This window comes from Helianthus annuus, chromosome 6 (genome assembly GCF_002127325.2).
Source record: "Helianthus annuus cultivar XRQ/B chromosome 6, HanXRQr2.0-SUNRISE, whole genome shotgun sequence".
Classification (NCBI taxonomy): Eukaryota; Viridiplantae; Streptophyta; class Magnoliopsida; order Asterales; family Asteraceae; genus Helianthus; species Helianthus annuus.
This window is the reverse complement of record NC_035438.2, coordinates 74763664-74778721: the sequence shown is the minus strand read 5'-3', so window position 1 is coordinate 74778721 and position 15058 is coordinate 74763664. Positions and strand designations below refer to the sequence as shown.

The window sequence follows — 15058 nt, the reverse complement described above, 5'->3', positions numbered from 1 at the left end:
GGAACGCGAATAAACGATACTTGTTAGTACTAGTCGCGGTACAGTCTGACACAATGAAAACAAGACATACAGTTATGTCTACACAAATATTCTATAAAAAGCTTTGTCCAAAAATATTATGTGCCTAATTATTTACAAAATTCCAATTAAAAACCAAATTGTCCAAGTCCGCAGAAAAATACAGCAATCGTGCGGAATATACAGCATTCCGTAGAACGAAACAGTAACTGTCCGAAAAACCCAAAAATAAATATTATTTGACATAAATAATATAATGGGTATTAAAAACGACACAAAATCCACAATCGAATCTTATTGTGTTAAGCTGCACGGCTAGTTCAGTAACTGCCAGTCAGCAAAGCCGGTACCGGAACCGTGTCAAAAATAATAAAATTTTTAGTCCAAAAAGTTGGATTAATTATTTGGATAATAAATCAAGTGCAAAAATAATTTTTGTTATGTATTTATCCAAACGAAACACGGTGTCAGTATTTAACCCGGTACAGGACCCGAACCGACTTTTTCTCCCGAATTACAAACTAAAAATTTTGGTGAACTAGTTTTACCTAGTGTCACATTACTTTAAAATATTAGAGCTTAAAACCTTGTAGATATTTTTACATAAAATATCAAAGTTCTAAAAATACTTAAAGTTTACTACTTGAACAATACTTTTATAAAAAAAAATCAGCAATTAACCCCATATTTAGCTGATTTTCGTTCATTGTGGGACCCCCATCTAAGCTCAATCATCAAATTGCTTTGTTGGAACAAGGACATGCTTGATTAGTGGCATTTTCCAAGATAGAGTTAATTCTTACACTCCACCTTCTACCATAATCTCAAAACCATCAAAAAAAAAATTACTACTCTTCCACTCTCTCTCCTAAAATTCGTTCAAGACCAAACCACCCTCACACCAACTTCATTTCAAATCACAAACTCAAGATTTCTTGCAAATATGGAAGTTTATGGATGAAACAAGATACTAGGGAGTTAGTAAAGCTATTTGGAGCATTTTTGGTGGAACTAGAAGCCCTAGATCATCAAGATTTTTCTTATCTTCATCCCTATTTTCTAGCAAAAATTGTAAGAACATTACACTAGTCTTACTTTTATTCTTGATTTCTTTTTACAAGTTCATCTAAACCCACTTGAAAAATAACAAGAAACAACTAAAAATCATTATTTTTAAACATGATTTTTCTATGATTATGAGATGAACTTGGAGAAATCTAGGCTAATAAACTTGAATCTTGGTTATTCTTACTCAAAAAGATGATCTACATACATGCATGTAGGATAAACCAAGATTCATCAACAAAGTGATGAACATGAGTTTTTGATGAACATGCATGCTAGTAAAATGTGGAAAACCATTTAAAAACAAGAAAATAAATTTTTGAAAAATTTGTTGAATAAAGTTTCCATTTCTGGAAAGAATCAAAAGCAAGAAATATGTTAGTAGTAAATATTTTGAATACATGTTTATGCTTCAAATGACTTTGTAAGACATCTAAAACAAGAGTTTTTCATAAAATCCCGTTTTACAAATTTTTGGCAAAAATAAGGAATAAAGTTTCCTTTTTAGGAAAGTTAAGAACAATATCATGTTCATGCTACTTTTGTTGACAAATTTTGATAGATATTGATACTTGATGATGTTTTGTATTGAAATAATTTGAAAAGAAGTTTTGTATAAACTTGGGGAAAAATCCATATTTCAAACAAAACTATGGCAAAATTTTTATAAATTTTGTGATGTGTTAAAAGTTGTTAAACAAAGAAGTTTGTTACTAAAACAATTACTTGGAGTCTTTAAACATGGTTAAACAAATTTTGGACAAAGTCATAAATCCATGTTTTATAAAAAGATTTCTAAATAAAAATGACAAGTATATATTTTTGGATAAAATGTGTACTTACAAAAATATTCATCAAGTATCATAAGTTTATATATTTTGATGTGTACATCATATGTTAGTTCTAGTAGGAACAAATGCAAAATTGTTACACATCCATAAAAATTACAAAATATGTATATAAACTTGAAAATGAAATAAAATGTCCATCCTTGGACACGAAAACACAAATGGACAAATTCGGACACTATTGGACTATATGGACTTTTGGACAAACAAAAATGGCACAAACAAAGCAAACAAATAAAATGGTAAAACGTGACGGACAACACAAACGGGATAAATGATACGGATAAATAAAACCGACAGGTAGTAAATGACTAGAATAAAATACGAACCGTCACACAAGTTTATGCACTAAAATGTTCAACAATGGCATAAGTAACAATTTTTATAAAAAATAGATTTTTATAAAAATACAAGTATTACTATAATTATTATATTTTTTTTTATTTTATTTACTAGCCCAAAAATTATGTAGTTTAAAAGTGGTCTATAAATTAAAATTGGGCTAATGCCCATTTCTCATAAACAAAATTTGGGCTAGACCCACTTTTACAAAACAATGGACTAAAATGTATTTTTTGTCAAAATTGGGCTAAAGCCCAATTTACAAAATACTTGGGCTAAAAACCCAATATTTATAAATTATTATGGACTAGATATATTTTAGAAAACAATTTGGACTAGGCCCATTCTTACACAAGTTATTTGGGCTAAGTCCACAACTATAAACTAAATTGGGCTAGGCCTACCTTTATAAAATGTTTTGGGCTAAGGCCCACTCCTATAAATTAATTTTGGTTTGACCCATATTTTTAAACAAAGTTATTTAGGCTAGGCCCATAAGCACCAAATACCCAAAATGGACTTAAATTCTAAAACATAAATTAAGCCCATTCAAACACAAATAAAATAAAATAAATGTATATATATAAGGAAGTTATATATATATGAAAACACAAAAACAAAATACAAGATAGAATATTTGTATGATACACAAAAACAAACCTAAGTGTCTAACTAGATTAGAACACTTGTAGGTCGAGAAACGAACCGCGAACAAGGAATCGAATAGAGATTTGCACGGAACGCAAATCTGTGAGTTCATGTTTTCCCCTTTTACTTTGAATGTTTATAGTTTTAAACTTTCGGGGATGTATACATGTTAAAAATAGTATAATAATACAATGAAACTATTTTGATCACATGCGGATAGGTGTTAAAATAAAGGGGCCATTAATGAATAAACAAGTACCGAGGAACAAACGGATAGATCTATTTGGGTTTTGGCAAGCCCCACTCTTAACGACAACGATAACCACGATCGTCAAGAGTGCCTTTGTGTCCAAACTAGTGTCGTTGACACACACGATAAATTGTCAAGGTTTTGGTTGCCTCCTATTCGGCATACATATTAGTGTCCTTGCAACACACTAATGATCATACAATTTTTTTTTATCATACTATACAAAAACGAATTTTATTACTTCAAATGTTTTGGAGACTCATTTGATGCAAAAACAAAATAACATGAATTCACTCAACTTTTGTTGACGTTTTCAAAATTAACATGTATTACAGGAGATTAGTGGACGGCTTTGGGAAAATATGTTCAAGTGGTTATCAAGAACGCAAGCTTTTGTGATGTCATCCGTTTTTAGTGTTATGTTTTGAACTTTGAATAATGTAGTTAAAGTTGTTGTTGTTTCAAGTTTCAAACAAGACATATGTAATGTAAATTATGGTTTTGAATCAAATGTATGGATGAACATCTTTTATGTTTCAAATATGTTGTTTACTCGATTGATTGTAACGATTACCGCTCTCGTCACACCTCGCCATACGCTTCCGCACAAACCGAAAATCGGGGTGTGACAGACCTGGTATCAGAGCATCAATTGTAGTGAACTAAGATTCTTTTGAGTCTAGTCTACAATTTCAAAACGATGTTCTTTACAACAAGCGTTCTACATTATATTTTTACAAAGCGTCCACTAATACAAAACAAAAATGCAAGGATACTATGTAGTAGTATTGAATGATAGTTCGAAACGATAATACCAAAGACTAGTTTATTTGGTATAAGTCTATGGGGTTTAGACACGATAACAATAAATCGAACTTGAAATAATAAACGATATAAACAATGAACACAAAAGTACAATTGCCCAAAAATCTATTATTTATAAGTTGTTCACATGTATACGTTGTACGGATTATTTTGCCAGGACCATGTCATCCAGTTCAGACACAGATTCAGCGGGTCATGCCTCTGATGCCGACTACATACCATTAGACGATCCTGCCCCACCCGTTATACTCGTTTCCGATGACGAGATTTCTGATGACGAGTGGATGGACATTGATTTCCAGCCATTCGCCCTTCCTGATCCCGATCCAGCCGACATCCCACCGGTAGATGACGTGCTTGCTATCCCCCACTTTCATGACATGATTATATATGGTCACCCCGAGGGTGAGCGTGTTGTTGCGTTTCTTCCGATTCCACTCGATGTTGTAGGCCCCGAGGGCGGCGATGACGTCCCTCCTGTTGTTGATCCTATACCAGATGACGATGTCGAGGACATGGTCATCCCTGTTGTTCCTGTCCAGCACCTTCATGATGATCTAGGCATCGGTGTTGATTTTGATATTACTATACTTGAGGTTGCTCATCCCGATGCTACTACCATTGATATTTCATCTTCATCCCCTGCTACACCTTTGACTCCATCTCCACTTCACTCCCCTGACACAGTGTTACCCCCGCCTACGGAGGCGTTACCATTACATGTTGATCCTGTTTTGCCCACTACATTCCTAGATGTCCATCCGATCATCCCTCCTGTTACTGGACCAGCTCACTACTCGTTGAGTGGTGCGACTATGCCAGATGAGCATTTACCTCCTTATCCGCCGTTCGGATCTTTTGCTACTCCTGTCACATCCACGGTCAGTTCTCATTTCGACCCGTATGCTGCCGGGCCCTCCTACACTACTCCTAGCTACCCTATGACGGGGTATCCTTTGCATACTTCAGTTCCTTTGTTTGGAGATCCATATCATTTTCCTACTTCCATGCACAGTACTGTCACTTACCCGTCTCCATACTTTGCAGATCTTCCTGCATATCCTCCACTGAGCATGAGTCCCCATGACCCATACTATCCGAGTCATATGCCTTCGTCCACTTATCAGTTCAGGCTCACATCTGTCGAGATTCAGCTCGGCATCGTTTTCCGTCGCCTTGATGAGCTTAGTACTCCACAGTCTGCATCTCGAGCACCTGCGAGTGCCGCACCATCATCATCCCCATTGCCCCCACTACCGACATCATCCCCTCCTCCTCCACCACCGTTACCGACATCACCTCCACCACCATCTCCATCAGCACCGTTGTTTCCTTCACACCATGCCCCACCTCCGTCTATTGAGGGGCGCGTTAGCGCTTTAGAGGAGGATATGGCTTATGTTCGAGGGGTCATTGATGCATCTACACCCCCACCCCCACCCCCACTCTAGTCTTGGTATGTGGTCGCATTAGGAGGTAGATCCCCTTAGCAGGTTAGAAGACTAATAGAAGAGACTTTTGAAGATATATATAAAAATCAACTTGAAGACGATGAAGAACCATGTGAAGAAAAATCTGTTTTGTAGTTGTATTTTGTTTATGACATGAATTTTGGAGTAATGTAACTCCTAACTATATTTTGTTTCTTCACAAACATTTTGTAACAAGTTGACGTCTATATATATGTATGTGGTATCTCTTCTTTTATACTTTGTTATTGTTGGAATTGTTTTTATGTTGGTTATGATTTTTGTACGGATGTTTTTGCACGAGATATGATCGATCTATCCCATTTTGATGTATGTATGTGTTGTGGTGATGTGTTACATTCTATTTTTGAGCCCATGGATGACAATATTTATTTTAAATATTGGTCTAAAATTCTTTATATGATTTTCATATGAAGATTCATGGCGCCAAGAAGGAGGAATTTACGTGATGTTCAAAATCCTTTACCCACGACTCAAGCTGAGCTTGATGCCTTACTAAACCAACGCATCGCGGATGCGATTGCACAGCATGAGGCAAACCGTGGTAATCGAAATGATGGGCCGAGAGATCAACCTCCACCAGTACCCCAAAATCCTGCTAACGGTTGGTTACTCTTAACCTTTCAAAGGAATTCTCATTAATATTTATTGAAAAATATATATTTTTGACAATTGGAGAACCAAACATTTCAGGATGCACGTATAAACAATTCCTTGATTGCAAACCCTTGAATTTTGATGGCACGGGTGGTGCCGTAGCTTTCGTCCGTTGGACTGAGAAGATGGATTCCGTCATTCGCATGAGCAACTGTACCCCTAATCAGACTGTGTTATATGTCTCGGGTATGTTCATGGCTGAAGCTTTATCTTGGTGGAATCTACAAGTACAAATTTTGGGAGATGCAGCCGCATATGCCATTACGTGGGACAGACTGAAGGAGATGATGAGGGAGAAATATTGTTCGAGGGCGGAGTTACAAATGTTAGAAACGGAGTTTTGGCATCTAACAATGGACGGACCAGATATTTACGGGTATACACAACGATTCCATGATCTTTCACGAGTAGTTCCGTACATGGTAACTCCAGAGTTTAAACGAGTTGAAAGGTATATTTGGGGATTGGCACCCCAGATCCGGAGTTTGGTCACGTCTTCACATCCTACCACGGTCACTGAGGCCATCACAATTTCTGTTAGTTTAACCGAAGAAGCGAAGAGGATGAATAAGTTTGACAAGGAGAGTACTGAGAAAGCGAAGGAAAAACAAGGAGAATTCGCTTCACATGACAATAAGCGGAAGTTCTCACGATTTAAGAAAGGATCTCATTCGGGTAATAAGAAAAAGGAGAACCCTCCAAAGAAATCAGGGAAGGCATTCGTAGCAGCAGCAGAAACAGAATCAAAAGGATATGCGGGGAATGCACCTAAGTGCAACAGATGTGGGTTTCATCACACGGGTAGTTGCCGAAATATCAAGTGTGACAAATGTGGAAAGATGGGGCACCGCACAGAAAAATGTTGGGGTAACAACAAGGTAGTTAAGAAAGAAGGAGGCAACAGAAACGATAATGAACGAGGACAAAACCAAGGCTGTTTCAATTGCGGTGATATGGGACACTTCAAGAAAGACTGTCCGAAAGAAATCAAAGGCCGCGGACGAGCCTTTGTGGTTGGAGCCAAAGAAGCGCGACAGGATCCCAACGTAATCACCGGTACGTTTCCTGTCAACGATCATTTCACTTCTATTTTATTTGATACCGGTGCAGATTTTAGTTTTATATCTTTAGAATTTAAAGATATGCTTGGACTAAAGTCAACTAAACTAGATGTTCCATTCACTATCGAATTAGCGAATGGAAAGGTGATTGAATCCAATAACATCATTAAAGGATGCTCCTTAGAGTTAGGAGGACGAAAATTCAAAATTGACCTAATGCCCGTTCAACTAGGTAGTTTTGATATCGTAGTTGGAATGGATTGGCTATCCACCAACCAAGTCGAAGTCGTGTGTTACGACAAGATCATTCGAATCCCTCTTCCTAATAACGAAACACTTCTTGTTCACGGTGAGAAAAACGAAATGCCGTTTCGAATCATTTCCTGTATGAAAACCCGAAAGTGCCTACGAAAAGGATGTATAGCATTTTTAGCGCACATTATTGACAAGAAGGCCAAGGAGCTAAAAATTGAGGAAATCCCGGTTGTGAAGGAATTCCCTGAAGTCTTTCCAGAAGACTTGCCGGGAATACCTCCACAACGACAAGTCGAATTTCGAATAGACTTAATTCCAGGTGCCACACCTGTGGCAAAGTCTCCATACCGATTAGCTCCTTCGGAAATGCAAGAATTATCCACACAACTTCAAGAGTTGTTGGATAAGGGTTTCATCAGACCAAGCCACTCGCCTTGGGGAGCTCCAGTGTTGTTCGTGAAGAAGAAGGATGGAAGTTTTAGGATGTGCATAGACTATCGGGAGTTGAATAAACTCACAATCAAGAATCGGTATCCACTACCGAGGATTGATGATCTATTCGACCAACTTCAAGGATCGAGCTATTATTCGAAGATCGATTTGAGATCAGGATACCATCAACTCAGAGTTCAAGAAGAAAGTGTTCCAAAAACGGCATTCCGAACTCGCTACGGACATTACGAGTTCCTTGTTATGCCTTTTGGCTTAACAAATGCACCAGCGGTGTTCATGGACTTAATGAACCGAGTGTGCAAGCCTTACCTTGACAAATTCGTGATAGTGTTTATCGATGATATATTGATATATTCACGAAACAAGAATGAACACGAGCACCATCTTAGAATTATTCTTGAGTTGTTGAAAAAGGAGAAACTGTATGCGAAATTTTCCAAATGCGAATTTTGGCTTCGCGAAGTTCAATTTCTCGGACACGTAGTCAACGAGAAAGGCATACACGTTGATCCATCGAAAATTGAGGCCATAAAGAATTGGAGTGCACCTAAGACACCGACTGAAATACGTCAATTCCTAGGATTGGCCGGTTATTATCGAAGGTTCATTGAGAACTTTTCGAAGATTGCACAATCCCTCACTTCTCTCACTCAAAAGGAGAAGAAATTTGAATGGGGAGAGAAACAAGAAGCAGCTTTTCAACTGCTTAAAGACAAACTCTGTAATGCTCCAATTTTGTCACTTCCAGACGGTACAGATGATTTCGTAGTCTATTGTGATGCCTCACGGCAAGGGTTAGGATGCGTGTTGATGCAAAGGGAGAAAGTTATTGCATACGCATCACGCCAACTAAAGATTCACGAAAGGAACTATACCACACACGACTTAGAGTTAGGTGCAGTGGTATTTGCACTAAAAATTTGGCGTCATTACCTTTATGGTACCAAATGGACGATATTCACGGATCACAAGAGTCTACAACATATATTTAACCAGAAAGAGTTAAATATGCGCCAAAGACGATGGGTCGAATTGTTGAATGACTACGATTGTGAGATCAAATATCATCCGGGCAAAGCGAACGTTGTCGGGGATGCTCTAAGTCGAAAAGAACGAGTTAAACCTTTGCGTGTGCGATCTTTAAGGCTTACAATTCATAACGACCTTACCTCTCGAATTCTTGATGCTCAGCAAGAAGCATTAAAACCAGAAAATATCAAAGCAGAAATGCTTAGAGGTATGGAAGAACAATTTGAGTCGAAAGAGAACGGAGCCTTATATTTCATGAATAGAATTTGGATTCCTCATTTTGGTGGTCTTCGAGGACTAATACTTGAGGAGGCTCATAAATCCAAGTATTCGATACATCCTGGAACAGATAAGATGTATCACGATCTCAAGGAATTTTATTGGTGGCCTAATATCAAAGGTGATATTGCGACATATGTTGGAAAATGTCTAACATGTGCTAAAGTTAAGGCTGAGTACCAAAAACCTTCTGGATTGCTACAACAACCCGAAATCCCTAATTGGAAATGGGAACATATTTCTATGGATTTCGTAACTAAATTACCCAGGACTTCTCGTGGTCACGACATGATTTGGGTAATCATCGACCGATTAACCAAGTCAGCTCACTTCTTGCCTATCCGGGAAAAAGATAGTACTGAAAAGTTAGCTAAAATCTATCTCAGAGAAATTGTAGCAAGACATGGTGTACCTTTGTCGATAATCTCTGACCGAGACGGTCGTTTTATATCAAGGATTTGGCAGTCTTTTCAAAAGGCCTTTGGATCCCAATTAAATTTGAGCACGGCCTTTCATCCCCAAACTGACGGCCAAAGTGAACGCACAATTCAAACTCTAGAAGATATGTTGCGTGCTTGTGTGATGGACTTAGGTGGAAATTGGGATACTCACTTGCCTCTAGTGGAGTTCTCATACAATAACAGTTATCACACAAGTATTAAAGCCGCACCATTTGAAGCATTATATGGCCGAAAGTGTCGATCTCCTGTATGCTGGGCAGAACTAGGCGACAAACAACGGTTAGGTCCTGAGTTAGTTCAAGAAACTACTGATAAAATATTTAAAATTCGAGACCGTATCAAGGAGGCTCGAGACAGACAGAAAAGCTACGCGAACAGACGCCGCAAACCGTTGTCCTTTGAGGTTGGAGACAAGGTGTTGCTAAAAGTCTCGCCGTGGAAAGGCGTAGCTAGATTCGGTAAGCATGGGAAGCTTAGCCCGAGATACATAGGACCTTATGAGATTTTGGAAAAGATTGGAAACGTCGCCTACAAGTTAAAATTGCCTGAAACACTCAGTAACGTTCACGACACTTTTCATGTGTCGAATTTGAAAAAGTGTCTTTCGGATGAATCACTTATTATTCCCCCGGACGAAATCCGTGTAGACAACAAACTCCATTTCATCGAAGAACCTGTTGAGGTTCTAGATTCAAAGATTCACAAAACAAGGAGAAGTCGAATCAAACTAATCAAAGTCCGATGGAACTCGAAACGAGGACCCGAGTTCACATGGGAACGAAAAGATGAAATCAAAAAGAAGTACCCTCATTTGTTTAAGAAAGTCTCAACTAAGAAGGGACGCAGATTAAAAATTTCGGGACGAAATTTCCGTTAACAGGGGGAGAATGTGACAAACGGCAAAATTCCGGTAATTCCGTACAACTTGAACAACTATTTCGACTATTATTTTCGCGTATTTGACTTAATTTTAATTAATTAAAGTCTTGAGAGTCTAGGAATTACTAAAATCATAGTGAAGTATGATACCGAATCCGTTGCGATTAGAAACAATATCCTAGACTAACATTAGGAACGCGAATAAACGATACTTGTTAGTACTAGTCGCGGTACAGTCTGACACAATGAAAACAAGACATACAGTTATGTCTACACAAATATTCTATAAAAAGCTTTGTCCAAAAATATTATGTGCCTAATTATTTACAAAATTCCAATTAAAAACCAAATTGTCCAAGTCCGCAGAAAAATACAGCAATCGTGCGGAATATACAGCATTCCGTAGAACGAAACAGTAACTGTCCGAAAAACCCAAAAATAAATATTATTTGACATAAATAATATAATGGGTATTAAAAACGACACAAAATCCACAATCGAATCTTATTGTGTTAAGCTGCACGGCTAGTTCAGTAACTGCCAGTCAGCAAAGCCGGTACCGGAACCGTGTCAAAAATAATAAAATTTTTAGTCCAAAAAGTTGGATTAATTATTTGGATAATAAATCAAGTGCAAAAATAATTTTTGTTATGTATTTATCCAAACGAAACACGGTGTCAGTATTTAACCCGGTACAGGACCCGAACCGACTTTTTCACCCGAATTACAAACTAAAAATTTTGGTGAACTAGTTTTACCTAGTGTCACATTACTTTAAAATATTAGAGCTTAAAACCTTGTAGATATTTTTATATAAAATATCAAAGTTCTAAAAATACTTAAAGTTTACTACTTGAACAATACTTTTATAAAAAAAAAATCAGCAATTAACCCCATATTTAGCTGATTTTTGTTCATTGTGGGACCCCCATCTAAGCTCAATCATCAAATTGCTTTGTTGGAACAAGGACATGCTTGATTAGTGGCATTTTCCAAGATATAGTTAATTCTTACACTCCACCTTCTACCATAATCTCAAAACCAAAAAAAAAAAAAATTACTACTCTTCCACTCTCTCTCCTAAAATTCGTTCAAGACCAAACCACCCTCACACCAACTTCATTTCAAATCACAAACTCAAGATTTCTTGCAAATATGGAAGTTTATGGATGAAACAAGATACTAGGGAGTTAGTAAAGCTATTTGGAGCATTTTTGGTGGAACTAGAAGCCCTAGATCATCAAGATTTTTCTTATCTTCATCCCTATTTTCTAGCAAAAATTGTAAGAACATTACACTAGTCTTACTTTTATTCTTGATTTCTTTTTACAAGTTCATCTAAACCCACTTGAAAAATAACAAGAAACAACTAAAAATCATTATTTTTAAACATGATTTTTCTATGATTATGAGATGAACTTGGAGAAATCTAGGCTAATAAACTTGAATCTTGGTTATTCTTACTCAAAAAGATGATCTACATACATGCATGTAGGATAAACCAAGATTCATCAACAAAGTGATGAACATGAGTTTTTGATGAACATGCATGCTAGTAAAATGTGGAAAACCATTTAAAAACAAGAAAATAAATTTTTGAAAAATTTGTTGAATAAAGTTTCCATTTCTGGAAAGAATCAAAAGCAAGAAATATGTTAGTAGTAAATATTTTGAATACATGTTTATGCTTCAAATGACTTTGTAAGACATCTAAAACAAGAGTTTTTCATAAAATCCCGTTTTACAAATTTTTGGCAAAAATAAGGAATAAAGTTTCCTTTTTAGGAAAGTTAAGAACAATATCATGTTCATGCTACTTTTGTTGACAAATTTTGATAGATATTGATACTTGATGATGTTTTGTATTGAAATAATTTGAAAAGAAGTTTTGTATAAACTTGGGGAAAAATCCATATTTCAAACAAAACTATGGCAAAATTTTTATAAATTTTGTGATGTGTTAAAAGTTGTTAAACAAAGAAGTTTGTTACTAAAACAATTACTTGGAGTCTTTAAACATGGTTAAACAAATTTTGGACAAAGTCATAAATCCATGTTTTATAAAAAGATTTCTAAATAAAAATGACAAGTATATATTTTTGGATAAAATGTGTACTTACAAAAATATTCATCAAGTATCATAAGTTTATATATTTTGATGTGTACATCATATGTTAGTTCTAGTAGGAACAAATGCAAAATTGTTACACATCCATAAAAATTACAAAATATGTATATAAACTTGAAAATGAAATAAAATGTCCATCCTTGGACACGAAAACACAAATGGACAAATTCGGACACTATTGGACTATATGGACTTTTGGACAAACAAAAATGGCACAAACAAAGCAAACAAAGCAAATGGTAAAACGTGACGGACAACACAAACAGGATAAATGATACGGATAAATAAAACCGACAAGTAGTAAATGACTAGAATAAAATACGAACCGTCACACAAGTTTATGCACTAAAATGTTCAACAATGGCATAAGTAACAATTTTTATAAAAATTAGATTTTTATAAAAATACAAGTATTACTATAATTATTATATTTTTTTTTATTTTATTTACTAGCCCAAAAATTATGTAGTTTAAAAGTGGTCTATAAATTAAAATTGGGCTAATGCCCATTTCTCATAAACAAAATTTGGGCTAGACCCACTTTTACAAAACAATGGACTAAAATGTATTTTTAGTCAAAATTGGGCTAAAGCCCACTTTACAAAATACTTGGGCTAAAAACCCAATATTTATAAATTATTATGGACTAGATATATTTTAGAAAACAATTTGGGCTAGGCCCATTCTTACACAAGTTATTTGGGCTAAGTCCACAACTATAAACTAAATTGGCTAGGCCTACCTTTATAAAATGTTTTGGGCTAAGGCCCACTCCTATAAATTAATTTTGATTTGACCCATATTTTTAAACAAAGTTATTTAGGCTAGGCCCATAAGCACCAAATACCCAAAATGGACTTAAATTCTAAAACATAAATTAAGCCCATTCAAACACAAATAAAATAAAATAAATGTATATATACAAGGAAGTTATATATACATGAAAACACAAAAACAAAATACAAGATAGAATATTTGTATGATACACAAAAACAAACCTAAGTGTCTAACTAGATTAGAACACTTGTAGGTCGAGAAACGAACCGCGAACAAGGAATCGAATAGAGATTTGCACGGAACGCAAATCTGTGAGTTCATGTTTTCCCCTTTTACTTTGAATGTTTATAGTTTTAAACTTTCGGGGATGTATACATGTTAAAAATAGTATGATAATACAATGAAACTATTTTGATCACATGCGGATAGGTGTTAAAATAAAGGGGCCATTAATGAATAAACAAGTACCAAGGAACAAACGGATAGATCTATTTGGGTTTTGGCAAGCCCCACTCTTAACGACAACGATAACCACGATCGTCAAGAGTGCCTTTGTGTCCAAACTAGTGTCGTTGACACACACGATAAATTGTCAAGGTTTGGTTGCCTCCTATTCGGCATACATATTAGTGTCCTTGCAACACACTAATGATCATACAATTTTTTTTATCATACTATACAAAAACGAATTTTATTACTTCAAATGTTTTGGAGACTCATTTGATGCAAAAACAAAATAACATGAATTCACTCAACTTTTGTTGACGTTTTCAAAATTAACATGTATTACAGGAGATTAGTGGACGGCTTTGGGAAAATATGTTCAAGTGGTTATCAAGAACGCAAGCTTTTGTGATGTCATCCGTTTTTAGTGTTATGTTTTGAACATTGAATAATGTAGTTAAAGTTGTTGTTGTTTCAAGTTTCAAACAAGACATATGTAATGTAAATTATGGTTTTGAATCAAATGTATGGATGAACATCTTTTATGTTTCAAATATGTTGTTTACTCGATTGATTGTATCGATTGCCGCTCTCGTCACACCTCGCCATACGCTTCCGCACAAACCGAAAATCGGGGTGTGACAATCCTCCTATCCTACTTGTGTCTGACAAGTTTCTCTCATTGATATGTAATGTTTAATGACTATGCATGTTGCATATTTGGGTTAATATGTTGTTTGTGTGTTTATAGTTAACAGTTTGCAGCACATCAACATTTGCAGCCCTCGACGAAACTCCCAGGTTTCGTCGAGTACTACATGACGAAACTCCTTATTGGTCACAACTTCATGTTTCGTCGAGATGGGTGACGAAACTCCTTGAGTTTCATTGTCTGTAAAGTTTCGTTGGGCCCAAGTGATGTTTCGTCGGGCCAAATCCTAGTTTCGTCACTGTTGGGCCTAGGCTGCTATATAAACACAACATGGTTTCACTTTGAAACTATGAGAGCATACCCTGAGAGTCTTACTTCAAACTGTGTGTGTATCTGTTTGAACCGTGTTCTCATCTAATCAATTGATTGTGTTTCATTGGTTACCTTGTGTTGTTACTATCTATGTTTGGTTTGGCATAGTCACGGGGATTCCGCAC

General features: G+C 36.1%; 1 long non-coding RNA gene across 1 annotated transcript; it reads left to right on the top strand.

The window, feature by feature from the left end:
• Window positions 1–887: 887 nt before the first annotated feature.
• On the top strand, window positions 888–14454 carry LOC110903497. The gene is made up of 4 exons (XR_004859593.1): window positions 888–1089; window positions 2966–3023; window positions 13719–13776; window positions 14258–14454. It is a non-coding gene; the product is annotated as an uncharacterized LOC110903497 (long non-coding RNA).
• The last annotated feature ends 604 nt before the right edge of the window (window positions 14455–15058 follow it).